Here is a 19,526-nt window from a genome sequence, read left to right on the forward strand (position 1 = left end):
GGGTCTGAGGGGCAGAGATTGCAGTCACCAATACATGCTCTGGTGGGATGACCTCTGCCCTGGTCTCCCAGGACCCTGGAGGTCTGAAAATCCCAGAAAAGAAAGCAGAAGTGGGGAGAAACTCAGGCAAGAGGAGCTGGAGCCTTAGAGGAAGAGGATTGGACCTGTGGTAGACATCAGGAGGAATGGGGGCTGAGGAGCACCCTAGAATAGAGTTTGCTGCTCAGAAAATTCTGGTTTTCCCCCAGCCCTAGATGGATGGGTGCTGTGTCAAGAGGCTGCAAGGTGTGTGCTGGGATGGGGAAGAATCCGTTTGAGAAAAATCACAAGGACTCATGTGTAAAAGCCCAACCTTCTCCCAGGTTACACAGTGAGGACCATGGGCCCCTCGGGTTTCCAACCCAGTGTCCTGACATCAAGAGCAAGTCAAGAGCTGCAGCCACAGCTGAACCTTCAACCAGAGAATCCAGAACAGTGTGTTAGGAAGCCTAGGGGAAGAAAGGCAGATATCAGTGAGAAGGATGCAGGCTGGACAGTGCTGGTCCTGAATTGCCCCGGAAGAGAGAGATCATGCATCCCTAGAACATGAGGTCAGAGGAGGAAGTAAGCTGGACCAGCGGCACCAGCTCCCAGAGAAAGAGGAGGCTCCATAGGCAGTTCTCACCAAGAGGATGTCGATTCCATTCTCCAATACCCACTACTGAATTCTGCAAGGATTTGGGAGTCTTCTTAAAGAGCTGACCCACGAGATTCTGAGAGAGCAACCAGATAATATACAGCTTTTTCAGCAGCATATTTTGACAGCTTTCCAGAGAAAAGAGAGAAAACCACTTTTGATCCAGCAGAATGGGGGACTCAGGTAGAAGACTGCTTCTAGAACAGTCATGCATTCGAGGAGCAAGAACCACCTGAGAAATGTGATCCTAAACAAGAAAACTCTCCAATATCTGGGAAGGAGGAAGAGACACCAGTCACCATCTTAGACTCTTCTGAGGAAGATAAGGAAAAAGAAGAGGTTGCTGCTGTCAAAATCCAGGCTGCCTTCTGGGGACACACAGCCAGACAGGAGGTAAAGAGAATGGAAACAGATAGTCTCCGACATGAGGAAACAGAGGAATACAAGTGAGGACACTGCTTTTACCTCCAGGAAACATGAAAAATAATCCAAATCCATCAGCCTTGTTGTTGTTCCCATTTTTTCCTTAGTAAGGAAGATTTGATGTTGTGAAATAACATTTGTTGCTGTTGTGAAAATCTGTCATGAGCATTTGTTTAATTAAACATACCACTGAAACATGAAAAAAAAGTATGACTCCCTCATACTTTAAGGGAGTATTTGACTACCACCATTTTGGCTCATGGCTGAACTGAATTATGGGTTTGTTTATTAGAATTAGGTTCTGTAGGCTGGGTGTGGTGGCTCAGGCCTATAATCTCAGCACTTTGGGAGGCCAAGGCAAGTGGATTACTTGAGGTCAAGAGTTCAAGACTAGCCTGGCCAACATGGTAAAACCCTGTCTCTACCAAAACAAATACAAAAACTAGTTGAGCACGGTGGTTTATGCCTGTAGTCTCGGCTACTTGGGAGGCTTAGATGGGAGAATCATTTGAACCCAGGAAGCAGAGGTTGCAGTGAGCAGAGATCGTGCCCAGCCTGAGCCACCAAGTGAGACCGTCTCAAAAAAAAAAAAAAAAAAAAAGAATTAGGTTCTGTGGCAAGTGACAGAAAATAAAAATAACTCTCTTTATCCATTTGTCCCCCCACTGCATATACACACATATACACACAATTGAAATCTGGAGGCAGACAGCCCAGGATTGGCATGGCAAATTCATGAAGTTATCAGAGACTCAAAGTTCTATTTTGTTGCTCCACTATCCTCTTCACATGGTCCATACTGGTTGCATGAGTGCCAGCTATCACATCTCCCTCTCAGCCAACAGGGATAAGAAGAGACAAGTGTACCCCTTCCCTTTAAGAACACATCCCAGGCCACGCACAGTGGCTCATGCCTGTAATTCCAGAACTTTGGAAGGCTGAGGTGGGGGATTCAAAGCTAGGATCTTGACACCAGCCTGGGCAACATAGTGAGATCTCATCTCTACAAAAATTACCAAAAAAAATTAGCCACGCATGGTGGCGTGTGCCTGTAGTCCCAGCTACTGGGGAGGTTGAGTACGAGGATTGCTTAATCCTGGGAGGTTGAGGCTGCAGTGACCTGTGATGGCACCACTGCACTTCAGCCTAGACAACATAGCAAGACCCTGTCTCAAAACAAAACAAAACAAAACAAACAAACAAAAATTACACACGCACATCCCAGAAGTTGCCACAACAGTTCCTCTTACATCTTATTGGCCAGAATTCGGTCACAAGACCCATCTAGCTACAAGAGAGGCTAGATAAGGTAGTCTTTATTTTGTTAAAATCAATTACAAATCAGGGTTTCATTACAGGAGAAAGAAGGAATGGAGATTGGAGGGCCTGGATTTCTTTCCAGGTTGGAGTGAGTGTGTGGGATTTTCATAAAGAAACTATAATTTCAGCTGCACTGAATAATTCCAGCGAATGCCATGATGCAATTTGAGGTCTGTATGGCCACTGCCATAAGGGGATCATGATGGGTTCTTTTTAGTGGGTGCAGGCACTTGAGGGCTAAGTCTGAAGTTCAGAGGTAAAATTGCATGGAACTTTGAAACAATATTACCTCTTCTGCAGAATTTTCAGGGGCCACATTTTTTCCCCTTTGTCTCTTGGTATTTTAGGGACATTCTGAGCTGAGATGCAGAGAAGCCACCTTTGCTCTTTGACATGACTGCATTCTATTTCCAAAGGCGGAATCTCGAGGAAGCAGTTTCACATCCTTTTTGATTTCGCTTAGTGCAAAACCTTACTAAAGTTTCCACTCAAGACCTGGCCTCAGTGCTTCTCATTATTGCTGATCTTAAATCCTTCCCAGACAGGGCCCATTCGGTGTTATGGGCTTTAATTCTGGAGTCAGAAGCAAAAATCCTGAAAATGTGCCCTCCTCACCCTGAGTCATTAGAGCCTGCTTCAGTGGCCTATAGGTACCATGCTGAGCTCCAGGGCCCCATTGTCTGGGTTCAAACTCCAGCTCTGTAGCTGGCTGGCTCTGTGACCATGGGCATGTTGCTCCCTGAGCCTCAGTTTCCTCATCTGTAACATAGGATGAGAATAATGGTCCCAACTTCCCAGGGTTATGTAACTGGGGAGAACAGGACCTGGAAGGTGGTAAGCGCTCTAAACCTCTTAGGTATTCCGGAAATGAAGACAGTCATTTCAGGCCTGTGTTAAATCTGCCTCCGCAGTCTTCCAAGGGGTAAGTAGCCCTGCCTTTTCCATCTCTGTTGTTCTTCCCTCTCCCTCATGCACTGAAGGGAGAGTCTCTACTGCCAGGTCAGTCTGGGCACAGGTTTGGCATAGAGTGAGCACGTCTGCTTCACACACTTCTATTCTAACCCATGTTACCAGACACTCTATTCCTTCCACTTCAGCCACTTCCCACCCAGAGGTGCTGAGCAGGCCATGCTGTGGGTGTGTGGCGTGCACCCCCTCCCACCCCACCTGGAAGAAGCACGGGATGAGGACCCCCTGCCCACCTTGCATTTGGACGGCCTCTCTCCTGCAACAAAGGATCACAGGACAAAAATGAAATTTGCGTCCACGCTTCCCTCTGGTTCCTCGAGTGTCACTTTTCTGCATATTTATGATAATCATACCTGCAACAAAAACAGTGACTTCACTGTCTAAATAATAAGGTAATTTGTTACAGCTAATTACTCAAGGACTTCCTTAATCTCACTCAATTAAAAGATCCAAGAGGATTCCTTCCCCCTCTCATTCCAGTGTTCCTGAAGATCCGCCTAATGTATTCTGGATCACAGATTAGTGGGGAGCCAAGAACAGTCCATGCTGGGCAGAACTGCTAAAATCCATCCCAGCAACGTGAAGCAGTGATTTATTGTGACATGGAATGTGGGACATTTCCCCAGCTTTTGTGATTGTGGTAATGAAGCTGTAAACCAAATAGCATGAAATGAGGCAAGGCCTTACAATTTAATCAGCTCGTAAACAGATCTACTGCATCAAGCAAATGACATTATTATCCATCCGAAGTAAATCATGCTAATCTCGGGAGATAAAATCAACATCGTTAATGGTCACATGTCATATTCATCAACACTAAACCATCCCCTTTGACAGATTAATCCTAACTACAGCTCCCAGGATGTATGGTAATAGGGCTTGTAGCATGCATTTCACTCCGCGCCAGGCTAACCAGCACTCTTAGGCTGCTATTACAAATAATTTTTTTATTGATTTACATATTTTAAAATGCATTTAAGGTGAGGCACCATTAAATACCCTGTCACCTGCCCATATTTCTTTCCTACATTCCCAGACTTTATTAATAGGAACGGGAAGACAAACACAGTAAGCCTTATAAATACTTTGTTTAGGGCACTGTTAGGGGTAATTAAGATCGGGACTGGGGTTTGGGGGGTGTGGAGAGGCACAGGTGAGGAACAGACAGGGTGGTAGGAAACAGGGACCCTCTTGTGGTTCAGGAATAAAGGAAATTGCAGCTTCTTTTGCTTCCTGTTTTCCCTAGAGGTGCCAGGAAGAAAGGGAATAAATTGCCCCCAAAATCTGCTTGTGGGGCCTTCCCTCTTTCCCTTTCTGTCACATCCCATGTCCACCCCATCAACTCAGCCTTATGGTGTGTGCATCTGTGCTTATGTTCTGGTCCCTGTATCCTGCCTGCTGACTTCAAACTCCGAATGTATTTATTTATCACGAGGCTGACCTAGGATGAATGCTCCCAGAAAGTGTCCACTATTCAAAATGTCACTTCCCCTCAACAGGCCGTGCATTATATTGACAGGCATACTTTCAGAGGCCTCTGAATGACGAGGATGGATGGAGGGCTGCCGTAGCAGAGGCACTGCTGCCTGGGCTGAGGGAGGGAGGGAGGAGAGAGTGGGTCATGGATAAGTGCGGAGTGGGTGGGTACCCAGATTATCTACACTCTCCCCCAGGAAGCATAAGCCATGGGAGCTGAGACAGTGACCAGAGATGCAATCTGGAGACCACCAGGGCTGTGGTGCTTGGTGGGGAGCAGATAGTGGACTACCTTCGCCCAGCCACCCTTCTGATGGGCACATTTGAGGAGCTTCCTGCCCATCTGTGAAGCCAGTTGGGGGTGGGGGTTGGAAAAGAAGGGGTTGTCCTTTTTCTGAGTGACAGCAAGGAGGGTAGGGGTCTGATATGGTTTGGATCTGTGTCCTTACCCAAATCTCATGTTGAAATGTAATCCCCAATGCTGGAGGTGGGGCCTGGTGGGAGGTGATAGGATCATGAGGGTGGTTTCTCATGGCTTAACACCATCCTCCCCGGCCTCCCCTGCCTGGTGCTGTCCTCGAGATAGTGAATTCTCATGAGATCTCACTATCTCATGAGACAGTTGTTTGAAAGTGTGTGAAACCTCCTTCCTCTCTCTCTTCCTCCTGTTCTGGCCATGTAAGATGTACCTGCTTACCCTTCAACTTCCACCATGATCGTAAGTTTCCTGAGGCCTCCCCAGAAACAGAAGCTGCTATGCTTCCTGTGCAGCCTGCAAAACTGTGAGCCAATGAAACTCCTTTTCTTTATACATTACCCACTCTTAGGCATTTCTTTATAGCAATGCAAGAATGGACTAACACAGTGTTCTGGGACCATCATGTGTGGCCATGCAGACCTCGCATTGCACAATGGTATTCCCTGCAATTATTCCATGCAGCAACCCTGGGATTACAGTTTCTTTACAAAAGTCCCACATGCCCACTTCAACCTGAATAGAAATGAGGGAAGCAGATGGATTCCCCAAAAGGACCTATTGAACTCAATAGAGGCACCTCTCTTGATGCACTAAAAAGACCCCCCACCTCGGCTTACATGGACTGAGGTAGAACTCAGATGCTTCCAGACACCCCATGCATGTGTCATATAGCCCACCAACTGCCATGATTTATTTCAGAATGGGACCCTGAAAAACTCCCCAGCCCAGGTCTGTGTTTTATAAAATTGCAGCTATGGATTAGACCAACGAATGAAATGAAGCAGAGAGTAAATTAACTTCAGGGTTTAGGTGGTGACAAGTTCAAGTGGTTGGAACCCACTGAGCTCTATAAGAAACTCTGGAGATTTTGTGCCCTGGGCTTTCCATGATCCTTCCTAAGAGCCCTGGAGGTTACCTTGTCACTGGGCGACTGAAAGGCCCAGGAAAGGCCCTTCTCTGGAGCTGCGTAGTCTGAGTTAGCATGGTTGAGGGCAGTGGTTCCCAAACTTTAGCCTGAGTCACAACGTCCTGAGGGCTTGTGAAGACACAGGTTGCTGGGCCCACCCCCACAGTCTCTTATTCAGTAGGTCTGGGGTGAATCTAGAGGGTCTGCGTTTCTAGCAAGCACCCAGGTGATGCTGATGTTGCTGGTCCCAGAACCACACTTTGAGAACACCTGATATAGTTTGGCTCTGTATCCCCCACCCAAATCTCACTTTGAATTGTAATAATCCCCACATGTCAAGGGCAGGACCAGGTGGAGATAATTGAATCATGGGGCGGTTCCCCCATGCTGTTCTCGTGACAGTGAGTGAGTTCTCACTGAAGATCTGATGGTTTTATAAGGAGCTTCCCCCTTCGCCCGAGTGAAGGCACGCATTCTCTCTCCTGCCACCCTGTGAAGAGATGTCTTCCATCATGATTGTAAGATTCCTGAGGCCTCCCCAGCCACGCAGAATTGTGAGTCAATTAAACCTCTCTCAGGTATTAAACCAGTCTCAGGTTTTGTTTTTTTTTTTTGTTTTTTTTTTTTTTTTGAGACAGTCTCCCTCTGTCACCCAGGCTGGAGTACAGTAGCATCATCTCGGCTCACTGCATCCTCCACCTCCCAGGTTCAAGCAATTCTCATGCCTCAGCCTCCCAACTAGCTGGAAATACAGGTGCGTGCCACCACACCTGGCTAATTTTTGTATCTTTCGTAGAGACAGGGTTTCACCATGTTGGCCAGGCTGGTCTCGAACTCCTGACCTCAAGTGATCCGCCTACCTCAGCATCCCAAAGTGCTAGGATTACAGGCATGAACCACCATGCCCAGTCTCAGGTATTTCTTCATAGCAGCATGAGAATGGACTAATATGACACCTAAGCCAGAGAGGGGTGGGGGGGCAAGGAAGGAGGTGTAGGTGGGAAACATTGGGCTCCCAGGCACAGATTACAAGCCCAGAGTTGGGTCATGGCAGGAAGCAGAAGCCAGAACACCAAGTGATGTCAGCAGTGGGACTTCCACATCTCTGAGGCCTTTCCTCTTTTAAGTTCCTGGCACTTGTTAAGAGCAAGTGAGCAAAGCAGGCCTGATAATCCAAGGTCCAGAACCCCAGAGTCAGGACTGAAAGCAGCATGTATTCTGGAGGCTAGAGATGGCTGATTCTAGCCCTAGCCTCACTTCTGATCTGCCTTGTGATGTGCAGTACCTCCGGTTCCCACTCTGGGGTTCCCTCTCTCACTTCTCACTTCCTCCTCTGTGAAGAGGATGTAGAGCACTAGATTTCCTCCAGAATCCCTTGCATTTCAGACAGTGAGGTTATGCCACTGTTTCCCAAAGCATACTCTGTGGATCCTTTACTCTCCTTGAAAAATGGGTTCCGCAGGCTCAGTGGCTCATGTCTGTAATCCCAGCACTTTGGAAGGCTGAGGCGGGCAGATCACTTGAGGCCAGGAGTTCAAGACCAGCCTGGCCAAAATGGCAAAACCCAGTCTCTACTGAAAATACAAAAATTAGCCGGGTGTGGTGGCATGGGCCTGTAATCTCAGCTACTACAAAGGCTGAGGCATGAGAATCTCTTGAACCCAGGAGGTGGAGGTTGCAGTGAGCTGAGACTGTGCCACTGCACTCCAGCCTAGGGGACAGAGCAAGACTCTGTCTCAAAAAGAAAAGGAAAAAGAAAGATGGATTCCATGGTCAGATAGTTTGGAAAACTTTTCAAAACATAAGCCCCCATTTGGACTTATAACTTATATTTACATATGAAAGCCTCTGGGCTGGGTACAGTAGCTCATGCCTGTAAATCCCAGCACTTTGGGAGGCTGAGACACGCAGATCACGAGGTCAGGAGATCAAGACCATCCTGGCTAACACGGTGAAACCCCTCCTCTACTAAAAATACAAAAAAATTAGCCAGGTGTGGTGGCATGTGCCTGTAGTCCCAGCTACTCAGGAGGCTGAGGCAGGAGAATCGCTTGAACCTGGGAGGCAGAGGTTGCAGTGAGCTGAGATTGCACCACTGCACTCCAGCCTGGGCAACACAGCAAGACTCCATTTTAAAAAAAGAGAGGTGCTCTGAAAAATCCTGGAGTTGGGAAACCTGTTTAACTTTACTTAATCCTTCCCAAACTCATTGGATCACAGCCTTTTTTCCACTTGCCAGGGACCGATCTGGCCACTGAGCGGCTAATAGAGAGATAGTGGGGCAATGGCTCCTGCCCTCAAGAAGCTCCTGGTTGGGGTGGCAGGAGAGATCCTAGGTACTGCCTTGGCCTGGCACAAACTAGATTCTAGCCAAGCTTGGGGACTTTTATCCCTCCTTTTCCAAGGGTTGGTATCAATTTGCCCTGGTTTCACTAGTGGATTTGCTTTGTTCAGTTTCATCTGCCTGTGAAGCATACAAACAGGCTCATTCATTCACTTAACAAAACATGTTGTGCATGTATTTCATGCCAGATGCTGTTGTAGGTACTGGGAGACAGTAGACTGTCCTCTCTTCCGATGGAGAAAGACAAGCAGTGAATAAAGAAACCACACGGCATGTTGGATGGTGAGGAGTGCTGAAGTGGAGAGTTGGGATAGGCAGGGCTGGGGAGTTCTGCTATTTTTAATGGGGCAGGGGTGTCAGGAAAGGCCTCTCTGACCTTCGGGTAAGAATTTGAAGGAGAGGAGAGCGTGAGCTGGGTGGGAAGCTGTTCTAGGACAAGAGGGTGGCAAGTGTGAAGACCCCAGGTGGGAGTCCGTCTGGTATGAGTGATGCACAGCTAGAGGCTGATGTGGCTGGAGAAAATAAGAGGTTTAGTTGCAGAAAAGGGTCAGAAAGACAGGAAGCCGTGGGAACAGTGGACGTGACTTACTTTGGTTTTTGTTTGTTTGTTTGTTTGTTTGTTTGTTTGTTTGTTGTTGTTGGAGATGGAGTCTCGCTCTGTGGCCCAGGGTAGAGTGCAGTGGCGTGATCTTGGCTCACTGCAACCTCCATCTCCCAGGTTCAAGCGATTCTCCCACCTCGTAGTTGCATCCACAGTTGTGCACCACCATGGCCTGCTAATTGTTGTATTTTTAGTAGACGGGGTTTCACCATTTTGGCCAGGCTGGCATCAAACTCCTGGCCTCAAGTAATCCACCTGCCTCAGTCTCCCAAAGTGCTGGGGTCACAGACGTGAGCCACCGTGCCTGCCCATGACTTACCTTTTAATAGACCTTAAGTGACTTGCATTTCAGAGTATGCCAAGTCACTGTGGAGAGCCAAAGCCACAGGTCCCCTGGTGGGGGTCAGTTGGCCCTTCTGCTGCTGGCCACACCTGTCCTGGAATGATGTGTGGAAAGAGGGTGGGAATAGAGGGAGGTAAGGAGCTGGAGATGGGCAGGAAACTCTGAAAGCCAAACTTTCACACTTGTGTATTTCTACTTTGTGTCCCGCACTGTGCAAAGCCCATTCACTTATGAATTCTGAATTAACCCTATGAGATAGGAAATTCCTCTCCTTGTTTTCCATTTGAGAACCCTGTGGGTCAGAGGAGTTAATGGACTTGCGTAAGTCACCCGGCTCACCAGTGGCAGAACCCAGGGCTTCCAGATTCTGTCATTCCAGTGCCTCTCCCTCAGCCTCACATGGTCTGGTGTTGAGAACGGTGCGCAGAGTTTCCTTGGTCTCTAGGAAAGGGAGTCCCAGGTGGGTGAGTGACCACAGCCTTTAATGGAGGCTCCAGATATCCCGCGGGTTCCCAGAGTCTGCGAGGTGAGTGTCTTCGGTTGGAAAGATACACTGAGACAAGGAGGTACACGCAGGTTTATTGGGGAGTGCTCTCAGGAGATATATCTGTAAGGAAACTGAGAAGACAGGATTGGGCGGAGAGAAAATGACCCCAAATGTGGTTGCAACAGATACCTCATCCAGTCTTGCAGGATGCTCCAGAGTTGTCCTTAATTGAGACAAAGGGCTGGCCTTTGTGCCTCCATCTGCCAGTCACTGGCCACAGGCCACACAGATAGAGCCATAACTTTTGGCAAAGCAGTTCCCTGCAGCCAAGCGCAATGCCCAGTGAAGGGCTGGGCTATTAGCCGTCCACAGGTGACAGTCGCGGAATATGGAGAATACGTGCACGACCCTGAAGAGGGGCGGAGCTTGTGCGCCTTAAGAAGACGTTCGTTTTTCCCAGTGTACAAAAGCAGATTGGCTCCTTCCCTTCCTTCCCCCCGCCTCCCTTCCTTCTTTCCTTCCTCTGGAAGGAAGGCACTGCATCTCTCTGGAAGGAAGCTCTCAAGGATACAGGGATGAACAAGAAAAGGTCTTTGCCTTCTGTGGCTCTCTGCCAGAGGCAAACCAAGGTGTGAATGAGAAAGTGCCCCAAGAGTCTAAGGGGGCTGTAATGGAAATGGGTTCAGGGTGCCATGGGGACCCAAAGAGGGCTCCAGTTGGGAAAATACCCCCTGAACTCTCCCAAACCTGAACACAATCCAGGAAACTCGGGCTTGGATTGGGGGTCGTTGCCCACAGTACATTACCCTGATCTTGCAGTCAACTCTGAAAACACCGACCTACTCTTATCAAACCACAATAGATTTGTATTGAGTGCTCCCAGTGTTTGGGTTCAAACAATTAAACAATCCTGTCCCTGGTTGAGTAGATTTCCCAGCCACTCTGGCCACTCTGGCCACCCTGGCCAGGCTGAGCCTAGGGGTACAGTCGTTCATTGAGTCAGGCAGGTGCTTACAGAAAACCTGTGCACTACTTTGAACTGTTTTGATGCTGTGGTGGATACTGTCTCTGCTCTGGAGTGCCTGGCCCTTTAGTGGAGTAGACAAGCCCAATCACAATGCTCAGTACAAATGTCACTGAGTTACTTGTTCACCTCCCTCTCTGGACCACATCATTTTTTATTTTCTGAATCCAAGAGACTTGTGCTTCTGGGCACATAAGAGTCTGTCTTTCTACAGTGAACATATGCTGCTTTTGTGTTAAGAAAAATACACAATAAAAACTTTTTAGGCCAGGCACAGTGGCTCACGCCTGTAATCCCAGCACTTTGGGAGGCCAAGGCGGGCTGATCACCTGAGGTCAGGAGTTCGAGACCAGCCTGGCCAACATGGTGAAACCCTGTCTCTACTAAAACTACAAAAATTAGCTGGGCAGTGGTAGCGGGCACCTGTAATCCCAGCTACTCGTGAGGCTGAGGAAGGGAGAATGGCTTGAACCCAGAAGGCGGAGGTTGCAATGAGCAGAGATTGTGCCACTGCACTCCAGCCTGGGCAACAGAGTGAGACTCTGTCTCAAAAACAAAAACAATAACAAAAAACCCTCTTTTTAATTGAAAGATAGACTGAATGAGGCAGGCAGGCATGTTGAGCAGACAGTGGCAGAGGTAAGATGGTAGGTGTGGCAAGCCTTGAAAGCCAGGGGGAATATTCATGGTCTCCCAGGAGCAGCCAAGGGGAAATTACCTGGTCTGCTCAGAGACCACCCCACCCCTCCCATCTCATCACTCCCATCATAGATTGGAGTATCTGCAGACTTAATACAATGGACTCAACCCCCACGTGCAGCAGATTGGTCCAGGGATGAATGCCTGATGGGCACCTACCTGATCCAAGCTGGGCCAATCACAAATGGCTTCAGGAATAAGGTGCTGAGACCCGAGAAAGAAGTCAGTCTGGCTCTGGGTGTGAAATCAAGGATGTATGAGTCTGAGAGCAGCCATGGTAGGCTGTATAGACTGAGGAGCAGGAAAAGATCTTTGGCAGTGACAGGAAAGGCTGAAGCAGGTGCAGAGAGAGAGATAAGAGGTAGAGAGGGATCCAGTCAGCTCTGGAAACACCAACCCACTCTTGCCAAACCATGACAGATTTCTATTGAGTGCTCCCAGTGTTTGGGTTCAAACCATTGAACAATTCTGTCCCAGGCTGAGTGGCCTCCTGTATTCCCTCCTGAAGCCCTGCAGCCTTCCAGGCCTTTCTTGATCCACATCTTAACCCTTAGATGGAGACTCTGTGGACCAGGGGTGCTGACTCAGCTTCTCTAAGAGGAATTTTGGAGCTCCCTGGATGCTGTCTCCGCTCCAGGCACAGTGCCTCAGGGGCCAGTCCTGGTCCTCTCAGATCCTCACCTCTGAACCTCCCAGGTCCCCATTTGCTAGTCTTGGCAGTGAGATATTCTCTTACGTCATTTTTACTTCTTTCCCTGGACCCTTTTTCCTGCCCCTCACTTTTCTCACTTTGAGCTAGGTTTCTAAAAGTCGAAAGCCAGGACATCTCTTTCTGCTGTCCTCTCTTCCTTGAGGCATCCAGCATGAAACAGCTTCACTTGAAGGGGTTGCAGGCTGGAAAGAGACAGAGAAGGAAGCAGCCAGAATTTTTAAAAATTAGTTAATAGTTCCAGTGTATCTCACTGTAAAACAATGGGAATTTTTTTTTTTGAGATGGAGACTCTCTTTGTCGCCCAGGCTGGAGTGCAGTGGCACAATCTTGGCTCACTGCAAGCTCTGCCTCCCAGGTTCAAGCGATTCTCCTGTCTCAGCCTCCCGAGTAGTTAGGATTACAGGTGTGCACCACCATGCCTAGCTAATTTTTGTATTTTTAGTAGAGACAGGGTTTCACCATGTTGGTCAGGCTGGTCTCAAACTCCTGACCTCATGATCCGCCTGCCTCGACCTTCCAAAGTGCTGGGATTACAGGCATGAGCCACCGTGCCCGGCTGGGAATTTTTAAATGTAAAGCACCCCAGCCGCAGGATTCGGCCACAAGCACCTTCCCAGATGAGCATCCATGTTTGTGAGGCCAGAATGTTAATGTCAAGATCATTCATTGATTTGTGTGCCAGAATAGATAGCCCACTATTTTCTTAAGAAAAATTATTGTCTTGCTGGCAGATTCTTTCCTGGCCCCTGCCCTGAAGGGGTAGGGTGGCCATTCATTTGCACAAGTCTTGCTTAGGCTTCTTCATTGTCATAAAAGACAGTCAACTTAACAGTATTAGCTTAGTGTTTTTAAAATTATTATAAACGTAAATACCTACTTATTAAAATGTTACAGAAATTAACTTAGAAGGTGGAAGTCTGTTGTACTCTAACCTCCCCAAGATAACCACTTCATTTTATTTATGTATTTATTTATTTATTTATTTTGACATGTAGTCTCGTCCAGGCTGGAGTGCAGTGGCGCAATCCTGGCTCACCTCAACCTCCACCTCCCGGGTTCAAGCGATTCTCCTGTCTCAGCCTCCTGAGTAGCTGGAACTACAGGCACACACCACCACGCAAGGCTAATTTTTATATTTTTAGTAGAGACGAGGTTTCGTCATGTTGGCCAGGCTGGTCTCGAACTCCTGGCCTCAAGTGATCTGCCCACCTCGGCCTCCCAAAGTGCTGGGATTACAGGTGTTAGCCCGGCCACCAAGATAACTACTTCATATCTATCCAGATTCTCCCTTCATATCTTACTTCTTCAGTAACACTAATATGCTTCATTCTTTTTAACAAAACTGCATTGTTTTCTCAATTAGCTTTTCAAAAACCATTTTTTAAATGTAAAAGTGTAATTGTCTGTTCTCACGCTGCTATAAAGAATTGCCTGAGACTGGGTAATTTGTAAAGGAAAGAGATTTAATTGACTTACAGTTCCGCATGGCTGGGGAGGCCTCAAGAAACTTACAATCATGGTGGAAGGGGAAGAAAACATGTCCTTCTTCACATAATGGCAGGAAGGAGAAGTGTGAGAGCTGAGTGAAGGGGGAAGCCCCTTATAAAACCATCAGATCTCATGAGAACTCACTTAGTATCACGAGAACAGCATGGGGGAAACCACCCCTATGATTCAATTATCTCCACCTTGTCATACCCTTAACCCATGGGGGTTATGACAATTCAAGATGAGATTTGGGTCTGGACACAGAGCCAAACCATATCAAAAAACAATACATAATTATAGTAAGGAGGGCTTGGATAAGCTATGAAATTCTCACCCAAAGTTAAACACTTACCAATTTTTTGTGTATCCTTCTAGAAATTTTCTATACCCACATGTTTTATTATTAATTTTTGATACAAGTGAGATCATACTATACCCACTGTTTTGCAACTTGCTTTTCCCCCCCACTTAATAATGTATCTTAAACAACCTTTCCTAACAGCGTCTAAAGTCTCCCTTGTTCCTATTGATGTTTGCATAGTATCCCACTATACAGATGTGCTGTAATTGACGTATCTAAATCCAATTCTCAGTCATATGGAATACCTGCATTCCAGTCTTTGACTGAAACTATAACCTTAAACTATCCGCTGTTCAGTTTCCAATAAAAGCAGAGCCGAAAGAATCACTTTGTATGGAGAATAATTTGGAGGTCAGGTTGGAGTTAGTCCTTGCACTTTTCCAGTATTAAAGTCTCACCCCTGAATGAAACCATCCATTAGTAAACCACTTATTTGATGCATATCTCCTGGATTTCCCAGAGAGTTGGCTTTGCCAGGTCATCCATTTCCAATGCAGGGATCTCCGTGAGCCTTACCCCTGCCTTAACTATGAGGGTTTGTGGAGGATGATGCCAGGTACATGACCCACATGAGGTCATGCAAAAGAACCTTGTTTCTGCTAAGAAGGTAGTCTGCTTTTTCTTTAAAAATTGCGTAACATTTGTAAGTAATCATATGTCTTATTTTCCTTCTTTGCTTTGGCCTCCAGGAAGCCCAGAGCCAAAGTTTAGTAATTCCATAAGATTTATCTGCATATCTGTTTACTATTCTTTCTCCTTTCATCTTATCTGTCTATTCCTTTCTATTCCTGGATCTTTAATGTTAAAGATCTTGATTTTTTATTTTTGAACCCTTCTCTTTCTATTTTGCAGAGATTTGTTATTCTTATTGGTACCCTTGAAAATCTGCTTATTTTTTAAACTTGCAGAATGAGCCACAGAGCATTAGAAGAATAATTGTGGAAAATGCTTTTGGGACATACCACTTTCTGCTCAAATGCCTGCTTCTTCCCTGTATTGTTGATGCAGAGAGGTTTGAAGGGCACCATGGAGACCACAGAGCTAGATAGGGCAGTGGGTAGCCTAAGAGGAATGATTTGTAGCTCAAGGACATGGGGTCAAAATTCATTTGAGCTGCCTGAACTCCCTCCTAGTGACATGTGGGGGCATTCCAGATGCTTATCGAGGTTCACTGCCCTAACTCGAGGTTTACTGGGCCTTCCCCAAGCCCAATAAGTGGCTCTTCCTAACAGGATTACTGCTCCTGGGATCAGCTTGGAAAAAGGCAGGGCCAAGCAGGACTTGAAGTGCTTTCAGAATCAGAGCCAGGAAGGACCCTTGGGTCTTCCACTAAATAAGGGGGAGGTGTGGCAGTCCCCGCAACCCTGTAGGTTAGATACTGTCCTGTCACCTTATGTGAGGAATGGCTGTGATAAAATAATAACCAGGAATAGTAGGTGACCCAGTTTGAACAAAGGAGATAAGAATCGATGCTCCACAGCCACCTTCTGCTTTGTGTGTCCTTTTACTACAATATTATATATTATATGCAAATCGCTGCACAAACTTAAGGCCTCTTTTCATGTCAAGAGGCTTCTTTGAGCCTATATGTTATATTTTACATATCTTGGACAGTAACATTTTTCTTTTTAGCACGAAGTTGCTCAAGGTTCATCTGAGACTCTTTTAAATTGCTGCTTTCAGAGAAATAACAATGTAAAATGACATGATGATGTATGGCCCCGTCCGGCAGACCAGGGCTGCAGCAGCCACAAACGCCACCAAACCTCTGGGAATGAAGCAGTCTCCGGAGCGCCATTGTGCAATTGTCCTAACCAGATCATTTTTAATTAGTTGCAATTAATTTCAAGTGACAGCATCCTGCAATATCAAGTTAGAGAGTCTCCCGTGCATGGGTGGGGTTGTTAGGAACAGACAGCTGGTGAGACAGAAGCCAGAGAGGGAGGTCTCATCACAGGCTACAAGATTTTCTGGATGGGGGGTAGAGAGACAATTTCCTGAGCTGGGGGAGGGAAATTCTTCCTAATGATGCAAAAGTTCTGATTCTTTCTGGGCTGTTTGTAGGCCCTGCTAGATGGATACTTATCATGCCCTTCACACGAGGCCCTTCTGGTGGGCAAGTGTGTTTGCAATTATCTTGCTTCAGTAACCCAAAGTGGTGCAGCCAGCTAACCTCTGCCTTAGTTTGGCAGAAGCAGATTCTGAGATGAGGATTTGGGAGGTGACCCTAGGAGTGGGAAGTGAATCAGGAAAGGGGAGGAGCAGTAAGAGATATATTAAGCAAGCTGGTAGTGCGGGTACCTGGAGCTCTCTCCCATTGGGAAACTCTGGGAGACGTTGTAGAACCTACATCTCAGAGTTATCTCACCCGCGGGACGAAGGAGCTAGGATATTTACACAATGATCCTGTTGGTCACTGGTTGAGGACTGCTTCCAACCTGCCTTGTAAAGGCAGACCAAAGGCTGAAGAAAGCTCTCAAAGAACTGCAGATGCTGGTGGCTGGAATCAGGCTCGGAGCACAGACATGGTAAGGGCAAAGGCCTTGGGGCACTGTGTCTGCTACAGCCTCCAGGACCTTGTACAGTTCAAACATCCTACAATTTCCCCAGTACCCCTTGGATGTCCCTCTGAGGCACTTACATGTGGGGACACAGAGGCAGAGCAGTTAAGTGGGGTGAAGCACCCAGGGTCCCCACACCTGATGGAGGAGAGCTGAAAAGTCAGGTCGCCTACCTTTTGGTAGCAGGCAATCACCATCCTGCCACACCATTGCTCGGGATGTGGGAACCCAGGCTACCTCTAGCCAGGCTATTATGAGCAGACGGTGTTTTTTACTCTCCAGCCAATGCTGACACTTCTGTCTCCTGTATCCCTGGCCGACATCACTAATTATTTGATCTTGGCACCCTTTCCCTGGCATCCAGATGTGGATTCAGAATCCCCAATAGGATATAGCCCACAGCTGTTATCAAGCAATGGTATATACAAAAGAGCTCAAACCTATTTGCTGCCATGGCCTAGAGGGAATATTCCTCCTAAGCACGATGTTCTCTGATCAAAATGTTTTGGGGGGCACAGATTACCTATGTAGATAACTATATAGTGACACAGTCACTCCTTGTCACCTACTAACTGAATCTTTGCGGCCAAGGGGGTAATCTCCACTTCAAATGTACTTGCTACTCTAAACAGTGGATTTAGAACCAGGACCAGAGCACTTGACCTCCTCACTGGCGCTCCTCCGGGAAAGCGAGAGGCACGTATGCCTGCTCTGATTCCTCCCTTATGTTCCCAGAGCCACCCTTCATTGGTTAATCAGCAGGAAGGGAGTGGGAACTAATACAACTTGGCCCTTTTCTTGAAAGTAACAACAACCTAAGCAGATAGTTACTGAGCACTCACCATAGGCCATGCACTATTCTAAGCATTTTCATATACCATATTAACTCATTTCATTTTCATAAGCCAGCAAAGTAATATTACTAACCCCATTCCAGAGGGGAGAAAGCTGAAGCACAGATAGGTTAAATAACTTGCTTAAGGTCACCCAGCTATGCAGTGGTGGGGCTAGGACATGAACTCAGGCAGTGTCTGGAACCCAGCGATGAAGTCAACCCACTATACTCCTACTGGGTTTTCTTTCATGATTCTTCTGACCTGAAACACACACACATTTAAAAATTGACTTTCCGAAAATGCAGCATGAATCCGATCATTTCTCCTTTTTTCTTTCTTTGAAAAACTGAAGTGGGGCTGGGCACGGTGGCTCACGCCTGTAATCCCAGCACTTTGGGAGGCCAAGGCAGGTGGATCACAAGGTCAGGGGTTTGAGACCAGTTTGACCAACATAGTGAAACCCCGTCTCTACTAAAAATACAAAAATTAGCCGGGCGTGGTGGCACACACCTGTAATCCCAGCTACTTAGCAGGCTGAGGCAGAGAATTGCTTGAACTCGGGAGGCAGAGGTTGCAGTGAGCTGAGATCACTCCACTGCACTCCAGCCTGGACGACAGAGCGAGACTCCGTCTCAAAGAAAAAAAAAGGAAAAACTGAGATGGACTATTGTATCCATATGGGGGACCCCTAGAAATAACCCGAGACCCAGCAGTTCCTCCTTCCTTCCAGGTTCTGGGCCCATGGTCTGTCTCAGGTTAGGACACAAGGACTCTGCCTCGGGAATGTGCAGTCATCCCCCAGATATCACAAGTGCTGCTCCTAAGTGGAGCCAAGTTCCCCTTAATAACCTTTCATGGTGCTATCATCCATTAACTTACCTAAACCTGCTCTCTGAGCCTGGCCAATCTGCCCATTTACAAAGGATGCCTCTTTGCCACAGAAGTCGCTTTAAAGTCACCATCTTACCACACAAGATGTTTTTTTCATTCCTCAACATGTCCTGTCTTTGGATTTCCAATAAGCTATTTTTAAACAGTCTCAGGCTTTGGATGGTTTACTTGTTTTTCAATGATTTCCACAAATTTTTTTTTCTAATTAGTCTTTAATTTGATGAGACTTATGAAACGTCTCTTCTAGAGTCTTGGGGCCCTCTATTTTGCCCCAGCTCTATCAAGCTGGGTGATGGGGCTTTCTGGACTTTGTATTACTTTGCTGTGGATGCCTGTCTCTGGTTTCTGCTCCCAGGGGCCCTACCGCTGCCAGACTTGTGTATTTCAGATTAGCACGCCAAGCTAGTGTCCTTTTCTCCAGGGCCTGGTCAGGGCCATGAACAGTGACCACCTCAAGGCTGTCCTTGGAGAGCTTTCATGTTTCTTGGGACACAGTTGACATGATTGTCCCTGAGATGATCAAGGAAAAAAAATACAAAGTAGGCATAATGAAGTACTTCATTTCAGGGAGGAAGGAAAGCAGGCTTTGGGTGGGAGTGTGGGGTAAAAGTGGTCAGAAGAGGCTTCCTAGAGATGTTGAGGCTGGAATTCTCTGGCTTCAGCACCCAGTCCATCAGACCCACAGCTTTCTTTTATTACCAGGTTTGTTGTCATGCCCCATTTACTATCTCAGAATGGAAAGCAGAGATAACATAAGCAACCTACCCATGGAATTTTTTAAAAAGTCAATATATTGACCCACCTGTAAGATAAAGGAGAAATCAAAGGAAAGTCAGTTATAATAAAATATGTATTTCAATATGTAAATGCTCAGGAATAATGAAAAAGTGGAATGCTTGCACCTAAAGACAAACCCTCCCAGTGGGACTG

General features: G+C 46.9%; 2 pseudogenes; one reads left to right on the forward strand and one right to left on the reverse strand.

Annotated features, from left to right (window-relative positions):
- The first annotated feature begins 671 nt into the window (after positions 1–671).
- On the forward strand, positions 672–1,165 carry LOC101149197 (sperm surface protein Sp17-like; annotated as a pseudogene).
- A 6,600-nt stretch (positions 1,166–7,765) lies between these two features.
- Positions 7,766–8,353, reverse strand: LOC129525078 (protein GVQW1-like; annotated as a pseudogene).
- Positions 8,354–19,526: the final 11,173 nt, after the last annotated feature.

This window comes from Gorilla gorilla, chromosome 8, assembly GCF_029281585.2.
Source record: "Gorilla gorilla gorilla isolate KB3781 chromosome 8, NHGRI_mGorGor1-v2.1_pri, whole genome shotgun sequence".
NCBI lineage: Eukaryota > Metazoa > Chordata > Mammalia > Primates > Hominidae > Gorilla > Gorilla gorilla.